Below are 10,603 nucleotides of genomic sequence, written 5' to 3' on the forward strand. Positions count from 1 at the left end.
TGGAAGCAGGAGGTAATACTTAAAGGAATATCTCCATCGAGACAGAGAGACTTTTAAAACTGAAGAAAGATAAAGAAGGCTTCTATAAACAGGTTATCCATGCTTTTGATCAGAAGCAGCTGCGCATGGACTCATAAGTAAAGGTAAGACCATAATAACGTTTTTTTTTTTATTCAATGTGCTTTTCATGATGGTATCCTTACATCACTCAAATTTATAAGCGCAGGCCTAAATTTTGGTAAGCGCAGGAGTGAGAAGAGGTTTTAAATCAATTAGCGCCCCGACGGCTATTCAAGGAAATACGGTATGTGACGCGTCGACGCACAAAAACGGCGTCGACGTATTTACGTAATCGATGACGTCGACGCGTCGTTTCAGCCTAAATCTCATTGTAAAGAGAATTCCATAGTTGAACCTCCACCACTGATATGCACATTTGTTTTAAACTTGTCCCTGAATACCCATGTTGGAAATGACCTTTTCTTCTATGCTCTTCATTCTCACAAGTGATGACAAACATTTGTTGTAAATTTGCTGGTAATGTTTTACTTGTAGCCTTAAACGTGACACATGATGTCTGTAACTTTACTAGCTCCTGTAGTTTCAATAAACCATAATTAATAAATAATGTTAGTGTGTTCTAAGTGATCTACTTTATGAATAATCTTTTCTGTAGTTGATACAATGCCTTTATGTTACTCTTATGTGTTCTCCCACACTTCCACACAGTAGCTGATGTATGGCAATGTAAGTGTGCACAATTGCCCTATAATCTAACACATATTTGACCTTATTTAATATAAAAATACTCTTAGACATTTGTTTCCGTACATGTGCAATATGAGATATCCATGTCAGACCGTCATCCAGTATCACTCCTAAAAATCTAAGTTCAGAAACCCTTTCAATATCAATTCCATCTATTGACAGTGTGATCCTTTCCTCCCTTTTCCTCTTACAAGACATCATGAACTTTGGTTTTTTTACATTTAATGATACTTTATTGACATCAAACCGTCTCTTAAGTTGAATCATTTCCTGTTCAATAATGTTTGATAATGCTTTTAAGTCATGTCCCGAACTAGAAAAGTTGGTGTCGTTCGCAATGAATACAAATGTCAATAACTTTGATACCTCACATATATCATTCATATATAAAATAAACCATTTTGGTCCCAAAACCGAACCTTGTGGAAGTCCACATTCAATCCTCATGTGTTCAGATGGATTACCCACAACATCCACAACCTCTTGTCTATTATCTAAATAACTTCGTAGCCAGTCTAAAACTACTCCTCTCACACCAAATGAATAGAATAGGGATCCATCTCGGTTCACACTCCATTACAGTAGGTGGCGGTAATGCACACCACAAGGTTGCTTGCCAACCGCCATAAAAAATCAAAAGAAGAAGAAGAAGAAGAAGAACGGGCGTGCGTGCGTGAGGGGACGTGACGTCTGACGTCACTACCCCTAGCGGTTTAGGGCACGTATCCAGAACATTCGGGATGTCTGGACGCTAGCTGGAGGTGAGGCGGGAGCGAAGAAAAGTGGAAAAAGAGTGTTATTCGTCAAAAAACCCACACGACGACGGTCATTTTTTCGCCGTGCTATTGTAAAATGGTCTTTTATCTGTGTTTTGTGTTCCGGCTCCAGAATTTGAAAGTTCCGCGCGTGAAGCCGGTGAGTAACGTAGAAAATGAACGTTTCAAAAGTTCAATAAGGTTAACTTAGGCTATCTTTTGTTCGACGCAGTGAATGTGTGCAGGTTACATGCTACGATATTCCACATATTTCCAAGTGGTTGAAACCAAAGCCTATGACTTTATTGTCAGTGTTGTTTGTAGGCCCAGGTCGCTAACGTTACTTTGTTACTGTCAACAACGTAACGTTAACGTTAAGGGTAACGTAGTGGAAACAGCAGAGGTGGGACCAAGTCATTGTTTTGCAAGTCACAAGTAAGTCTCAAGTCTTTGCCCTCAAGTCCGAGTCAAGTCCCGAGTCAAGACAGGCAAGCCCCGAGTCAAGTCCAAAGTCAAGACTGGAAAGTCTCAAGTCAAGTCCTAAGTCCTGCATTTTGAGTTTCGAGTCCTTTCAAGTCCTTTTAACCACAGACTAATATATTAACACAGATTGTGTATGCTTTTCAAACGCTGTATTTATTTATTAAAACAAGTGCATTTTAAATTGCAGGAAAGAAAATTGTGCTGACATTGCACTTTATAATAGCACTATTAACCAGTCATTTTAAACATTAACTCATTCCTTTACAGAACAAACACATTGAAAAATAAAGTGCAAATGTACTTATTTGTACAAAAGTGTTAACATTGAAAAAACATGACATATACGTGAACATAACAAAAAAGTTGTACTTTTTATATGTCAGGGCCCTATGCTGCATTGCATTTGCAAAAGACCAAATTAGCCAAGAGTCTGTCAGTCATTTGTGCACGATGGGGGCGTAGTATGATGCCACCATGGCTGAAAACTCGCGCCACTGGAGCACTGGAGGCAGGCACTGCCAAGACTCTCATGGCCACTCGGAACAGTGAAGGAAGAGTCTTCATGTTCAATGCCCAGAACAAAAGGGGGGAGAGAGTTGTTTTGGGTTGGTGCACTACTTGTAAGTGTATCTTGTGTTTTTTATGTTGATTTAATTAAAAAAAGAAAAAATATATATATATATTTCTTGTGCGGCCCGATACCAATCGATCCACGGACCAGTACCGGGCCGCGGCCCGGTGGCTGGGGACCACTGAGGTAAACAACCAACAGTATGTCAGAAAGCTAGCTAAAACGGTACACATATTCATAATATAGTATACATTTTAACTGACCTTTATTTGACTATTTTTGTCTTTTTTTAGGTGGCTAAAATACGCGGTGCTGCTGACCGCCGTCTAACGTTACGTGTGATATATTGACTAACGTAACCCTGCTTAAAAAAAATCACTGAACAAAAAGTATGAATAAGGTAGTGAACTGCAACAGATTCCCGTGTTTGCAATAACGTTATAACGTTAGCAGTGAGTTTACAGCCTCACTGATTTAACTACACAGCAAATAAAAGTCACGTTACTTAGCCAATAAACGTTATCTTCCATTCAAAACTTACCCTTCTTTGTGCAACTTCAAATGCCGGACGAAGTTGGAAGTTGTTTCCTCTCCATCAGTCATTTTGGAACCGCATGTGTTGCATACTGCAAACCGTTTTGTGTTGACCACCTCGTAATTTTTATACCCAAACGAAATTATTTTAGGTATCATTTTTTGTTCACTGGCGTGTGGTTTGGACATGTCTTCTTCGTTGGTTGTCCTGCAATTTGATTGGATGAATGCTGTGTGATGAAAACAAAGTAGATGTAATTTGATTGGCTGTTGTACTGAGAGCACACCAGCTGACACACGCAACGCTGATAGACAAGTACACAATGAAAAATACGGAGCGCTCCCGAATAACTTTTTCATCTTTGGGTTTTGGGGAAAGTAGCAAGTCATGTCAAGTCATGTCAATTCAAAAGGCTCAAGTCCAAGTGAAGTCACAAGTCATTGATGTTAAAGTCCAAGTGGAGTTGCAAGTCTTTTTACATTTTGTCAAGTCCAGTCTAAAGTCATCAAATTCATGACTCGAGTCTGACTCGAGTCCAAGTCATGTGACTCGAGTCCACACCTCTGGGAAACAGACGTTCTTTGCCTTGATAAATATGCAGAGGACGACGTGTTTCAAATATTGGTGAAATGTTTGAATTAAGCAGTTACTGCATATGTGAAAGTTTTTTTGAAATGATTAGACTTTGGAGAAAAAAGCAAAATCCTAATATGTTCAGAAGGGCTGTCTAACGGAGTCGCCCTCGCCAATAAGGGATTGACCACGTAATGCAGTACACTATACATCATCATATGCATTTTGCATCTTAAGTCACATTCTCTGTTATGTTCTAGTACCATAGAGTGCTTGGAAATAAAGTTTGTCATTTTGAGCAACATTTGTGAGTATTTGTTCATTTTAAAACACCATTTGGTTATGCCATTCACCATGATTTGGAAAGAAATGACATTTGTTTATTGTCTCCCTGCAGATCTTGTGTGACGTCTCTGCGCCACACAAGAGAGTACAAATCACACAAGAGACTGAGAGAGAGCAGATACTGATAGAGAAACTCATGCACACAACCTTTGGCCTTCGCCGGCGACACATTGTTCAAGGAAGTCCAGGGGTGCGGGAATTCCTGGAGAACTGGCCGGCCTCACAGGTAAATATGTAGTATGTTTTGATTAGTAATAGTTCATCAAAATCATTGCCATGTCTGATTGTTTTTACACCGAAATATTTATATCTGTTTGCAGAGTTTCATCGTATTACAAATGTGAATCGACGCAACCAGTTCTACTGTGAACTTGAGCGCTACACACCAAAACTGGTTGCACTGTATCGACAGAAGTCCTCAAGGACTGGAAAGGGAGCAGAGGCACTGCAAGAGATGCTGAGAATTGATGACTTGGAGGTAAGTTTATGTTTGCCTTTTTCATGGGGACAATGTTGATCATATGTGTTGTCATTGCAGATTATAGACGCCTTGATAGTAGTCAGTCATAGATGACTGTTTTTAACAGAACTGAAGCATGCACACTGTTATATCAGTGACACGGACTGGCTATGCTGGCATTTTCTCTTGTTTCTCCATCTAGGAAGAATATGACATCAACATGCGACGCACTCTGGTTCTTCGTGGACTTCCAGTGTATCTCCGGGAGGATGACACTGAATTCTACAAAACCTGTAATGTAAGTATGTCTCTGCAGCCAAAGTTATGCTTGGAGATTTGAGGAGATGAGGAAGGACAGGAGAGGAGGGGAGGGGAGGAAGGACAGGAGAGGAGGGGAGGGAAAACAATGACAGGAAAGGAGAGGAGAGGAAACAATGACGGGGAGGAAGAAGGAGCAGAGGAGATGAGGAGGAGGAGGAGGAGGAGAGGGGGACTATGCATACTGTATGTTTTGGCTCTACAAACAAGAATTGTGTGACATCCTTCTGGATTGGTTATAGTTGATTTTCTTGTTATTTTGCAGGGTGAAGATGAGATGGAGACCACTGACACACCACTTGGCGTTTCTCTCTGTGGCCCCTGACTCCACTGGTTCCAGCAGCTTCAGCCCGGAGAACATATCCATCGTGATAGAGGATGAAGTTGTTATGAGCGAGCTTCCCAGGTTGGCTGATGCATTTGTGGTTCAATCTATGCATCACACTTAGATCAGTGCTTCTTAACCCGGGTTCCATCCAACCCTAGGGGTCGGCCTCAGGGGTTCGGCGGAGCCTCCGCCACGGAGGTAAAGACACATCCGACTTATCGTGTAAATAAAAACTTCTCCCTGTCGGCGTATTATGGATACTCCCAAACAATGTTCCCTCTAATTTTCCATCTGATTGATCGATTGAAACGTTTACTAGCAGATTGCAAAGGAGGAGAATACATGATATGAAACAGTACAGTACATATTCCCTACAATTGACCACTAAATGGTAACACCCCAATAAGTTTTTACACTTCTTTAAGTCGGGGTCCACGTTAATCAATTCATGGTAATGTGTGTGAGGTGTGTTATTTGTTGTGAGTTTATGCACTGTGTTGCTTTTGTTCTTTGAACAAGGTGATGTTCATGCACGCTTCATTTTGTGCACCAGTAAAATAACAACTTTTTCTTGAATTTGAAAAAAAAACCATTTTATTTTTCACTAAAGTGAAACTGGCGGGGCTCGGTACCTCCAACAAGGTTAAGAACCACTGACTTGGATTATCCAAAGAAAGTCACTCACACATTCACATTCATCCAGAAAGTCCTGCTGTGTCTGGATGATAACAAAGCACTGAAGCCATGCCTACTCTGCCTGAAAAATGACTTGTTCAAGTTTGAGTAACGAAGCAGCTGAGAAGTGCATGCCTGCACTCATTAACCATGCATAAATGTGCTTCAGATCAGCATCATTATTGCAGCCATGTTGTTCTACTGTTAACCTGTCTGATTTCCATAGACATGTCTGTTCAAATGTTGAAAGCACTTTTGCGTATGCCCAGTGGGCTTTTTATAACTTTAGAATGAGAGGTAAATATTTAGTTCATTTTATTGTACTGCCTCCTTGACCTCACTGAGCTGAGTCAGCCCTCAGTTGTAATGATGATTCAGTTATTTATTTATATTCTTCTGTTTTATTTGGAATGTTTTTTTATTTTCCTCATTTGCACAAATTTAGATGTCTGCGCTGCTGCTTTCATAAGTTTTTTTCTCTTCCTTGAGAAAATACAGTGCAGAGAAAGGGAAGTTTGTTCATCCCCAATCATTCAAAATAGGCTGCTAAAATATATTTGTAAAAAAAAAAAGTTTGACTCCAGGTGTTGCACTTTAATGTTATTCGACATTTCACAGTTTTACTAAGTCTGTTCTGGGAAAATAAAAAACTTAAAATGTAACAGTTGTTATTGCCTTTTTAAAAGGTACGTTTTAAGGTGCTGTTTTATACCCTAATAAATTGTTGACATTTTGACAGTAACACTTTAGTCAAGAACCTTTTATTGCAAGGATGAGGTTTCTCTTGCACATGACTATAGTTCTACAGTTACATGTACACAACAATCTGCACAACTGAATTTGCACACTTTTGGCATGTCTTTGGGGGACAGAACCTCTCAGAAAACACAGCTCTCTAAAAACAGGGCATCTTGCACATTAAGTTGGCAAGAAGTAAATATTTTGAGTTGGTAAAGGTGTAATATTTTGAGTAGATACTATTGATATTAATACATTGTATTCAGTTATTTTTTTCAAGTCCATGTTATTTAGTTTTTACAAGTATATTTAATCAGATCATTTAAGTATGAAGAAGACATAAATATTAAGTTAATGATCATTTCAAATGTTATATTGAACTTAGAATATAAATGAAGTCAACTGAACAGTATACTGTAACTCAAAACATATATTATGATAACTAAGTTTTAGGTAATCAGTTACATCAAACATTTTGAGTTTTCACAGGCTTGCTGCAGGGCACACTGAACCATGACATCATATTCACATCTTAAATGTTAGCAAAAGTACAATGAAAAATATTAGTAAGAATTGATAATAAATATAAACTGTGGTTTTCCAGGAATTGTAACTAAGAAACATATTTACATGTTTGCTATTGAAGTCATTGAAAAGTAACTAAAAGTGATTTGGGGTTTGTTTGATTGTCATTTAGTTGTAATCTAAAGAAAAAAAAAGTATAGTCAGATGTTAATGAAACATTTAGGACATGTCAGAAATGGGATAAGGAACAAGTGATTAGATTTTGGTGTTGATCCTGATCATCATTTGGATTCAGCTTTCTTTTGAAGGATTCTTTACGACTGGGAGATTTGGCCTGGTGGAGGTCTTTTTATTTGACTGCTGCTCTTCTCACCAGCACACTTGGGATCTTTCAATCCGGCCTTCCTTGATAAGCCACAGATTGATGAAGAAAAAGCTTTTTCTCCAGTGCGTGTTCTCATGTGTCTTTTCAAGTTGTCCTGTTAAGCATATTGAACAGGAACATTTAACTCCAGTGTGTCTTCTCATGTTGTCTTTTCAGATCACTATGGCTTTTAAAGGTTTTGTGACAGTGAGAACATTTGAAGTGAGTGTTGTCAGTGTGACATGTTGCATCATCTTTAGAGTCTTCATCATCAGTGTGACGTTGTGTCCTCACTATCTGATAGTGGAGCTAAGATCTTGTCTGCTTGTGATCCTCCACTGCGGGATGATGAGCTGAAGTCCCGAAACAACATCCGCACTTCCAGATGTTCTAAGCTCAGGTGGAGTGCAGAGGAGATGTGGAGCGGTTAGGGCGAGAAGCAAACTGGTATGGGTGGAATGTGGGGGGAAGTCTGGAGACAATGTATTCCTTTACCAGCCTCTCAAAGCACTTCATTACAGATGTTTTTGGGATAATGTAAACATCTGTTCAGTATTTTAACATAAAAGTGTTTGAATGTGAGACATTAAAAGCCACAAAATGTGACGGGTCCATCAGACCCACAAACACTGGCTGAGTAATAACAATATGAACACCACACAAGAGTTAAGTCATTATTTATAGATGTATTTATTTCTTTCATTTTGTCCCATTTGACCCTCCATATTTTTGGAACAGCAAGACTTCCACAATATGGACTCATTTAACATTTTCAAATCAAGAACACACTTCTTCCAGAATGCTTATTCACTTTCATTTCACCTATTTCAATCAATCAATCAATCAATCAATCTTTATTTATATAGCCCTAAATCACAAGTGTCTCAAAGGGCTGCACAAGCCACAACGACATCCTCGGTACAAAGCCCACATACGGGCAAGGAAAAACTCACCCCAGTGGGACGTCGATGTGAATGACTATGAGAAACCTTGGAGAGGACCGCATATGTGGGTAACCCCCCCCCTCTAGGGGAGACCGAAAGCAATGGATGTCGAGTGGGTCTGACAAATTTCTAGTTTCTTGTCTAAACTGACATTTTCTGTTGTATATTGTTCAATGTTGTAATGTTTGTATCGTCTCTAGAAAGGCACTTTATAAAAAAACATTGATTATTATTATTCGTATTATTCCTAAACAGAGAATGTGGTCCTTTCACATCATCTACAACCTCTTTTTCTTCCTGAGAACGTTTAAAAAATAACTAAAATGGCAAAGATTTACTCATTTTTTGTCATGTTTATTTTCATAGCTTCTTTCAAGCCAATCAAAGGAAATAAGATTATTTTGCCAGAGCACATTTGTATCACTTCTAGAGGTATTTTGTCAAAAATAAAGGATTTTGTATTTTATTTCTATGAGCAGCAACATTTCAATGGTACTATATGTAGGACTTTACAATACTGTACTGCCATCTACTGGTGACTTTTGGCTCCTGCACGATAAATTGACGTGTAGGCTAGAGGCAGTAGCTTAGTTTCACTTTCACTTTGCCTTTTACCTCATTTTTCATTATCAGAATAAAACACAGGACTAAAATGTATCGACTTATTGGTGAATAATACAACAATATGTACATTATTTTAGTTATTGAAACAACTAAAACAAAATAAAATCATCTGCGCATGACATCTCGCGAGAGCAGAGCAGTCATAGACGAGAGCAGCACCGTCTTGTAACGTCAAGCGTGCCAACTGTCGTGAAAGCACATTGACGCAGAAAGAAGCCAGAAGGACGCTAATAAGTCAGTCTTATTATTTGTTCTCCAGTTTTTAAAAATGTATGTCGTATAAAATACGAGTCTTTAATTCTGGAAAAACCCGTCTCGGTGAGCGAGAACCTTATCGTTCTAGCAAGTTTAGCTAGCTTAGCTTGTTAGCTGCTAACAAAGAGACGCGGATGTTATCAACACATCGCTAAGTAGAGATCTAATGTGAGTGTAAAGTGTTGGGATTGTGTGAACATGTGAGTGTAAAGTGTTGTGATTGTGTGAACATGTGAGTGTAAAGTGTTGTGATTGTGTGAACATGTGAGTGTAAAGTGTTGGGATTGTGTGAACATGTGAGTGTAAAGTGTTGTGATTGTGTGAACATGTGAGTGTAAAGTGTTGTGATTGTGTGAACATGTGAGTGTAAAGTGTTGGGATTGTGTGAACATGTGAGTGTAAAGTGTTGTGATTGTGTGAACATGTGAGTGTAAAGTGTTGTGATTGTGTGAACATGTGAGTGTAAAGTGTTGTGATTGTGTGAACATGTGCGAAAGAACGATAGCAGATTACCAGGCGGAACTTTCTAGAACAAAAGAGGAGAACAATCAACTACTGGACACTGTTTTCAAGAAACATCAAGTTGTGTTACACACAACAGGTTTGTTGACTTCTTACGCTCACATCTTTACTAACTTTATATTTGTTTATTAACACTTTTCTTCAATAGATGTTTATCTTGTGGGGATGATGCAATGCTTTCATTTAGATTCTTCATGGAAACGAGACAGTTTGAGGTTGATGTTCCTCTCAGTTTGTAACAATGTGTGATTGATTGATTGAAGGAGTTATGAGAAGTTTGCATAGGAAAGGCTACATTTTCATCACGGTACACATTCACTGCTACAAGAAAGCCTGAGATGGTTTCAGTTGAAATATTTGTTCACTCACACAGATAGAACACAAAGTATGCAGAAAGTAGCAAACAGACAACAACAATACTGCAAGAAAATTGCAGCAAAAGGCTTTGTATATTCCCAGTTACGAGTAGCTGCAACCTGTGATGTCTTGTCAAAGCTGCTTTGAAGGAAGTAAGGGATTGACACTCCTTTATGGCTATTGATAGGAAGATCCACATGTTGGTGGTATAGCAGGCAAACTAATTACAACCTTTTTTGGAGTGAGATCTGGGTTGCATATGACTTGTACAACTACCTCTGGTGTTATAATGGTCAATATATTTTGAAGTATATCGACAGGTACATGGGTATTTTAGTGGTATGGTGTATCTTGTACACCAGACCAACTGCAAGAAGATGTACTCTGTCACCTACCAAGAGCCTCCCCACTTTAAGGAAACGGTTGAGTAGAAGCCCAATCATTTTGTTTTGGGCTGTCTGGA

The sequence above is a fragment of the Nerophis lumbriciformis genome, linkage group LG03 (assembly GCF_033978685.3).
Source record: "Nerophis lumbriciformis linkage group LG03, RoL_Nlum_v2.1, whole genome shotgun sequence".
Lineage (NCBI taxonomy): Eukaryota > Metazoa > Chordata > Actinopteri > Syngnathiformes > Syngnathidae > Nerophis > Nerophis lumbriciformis.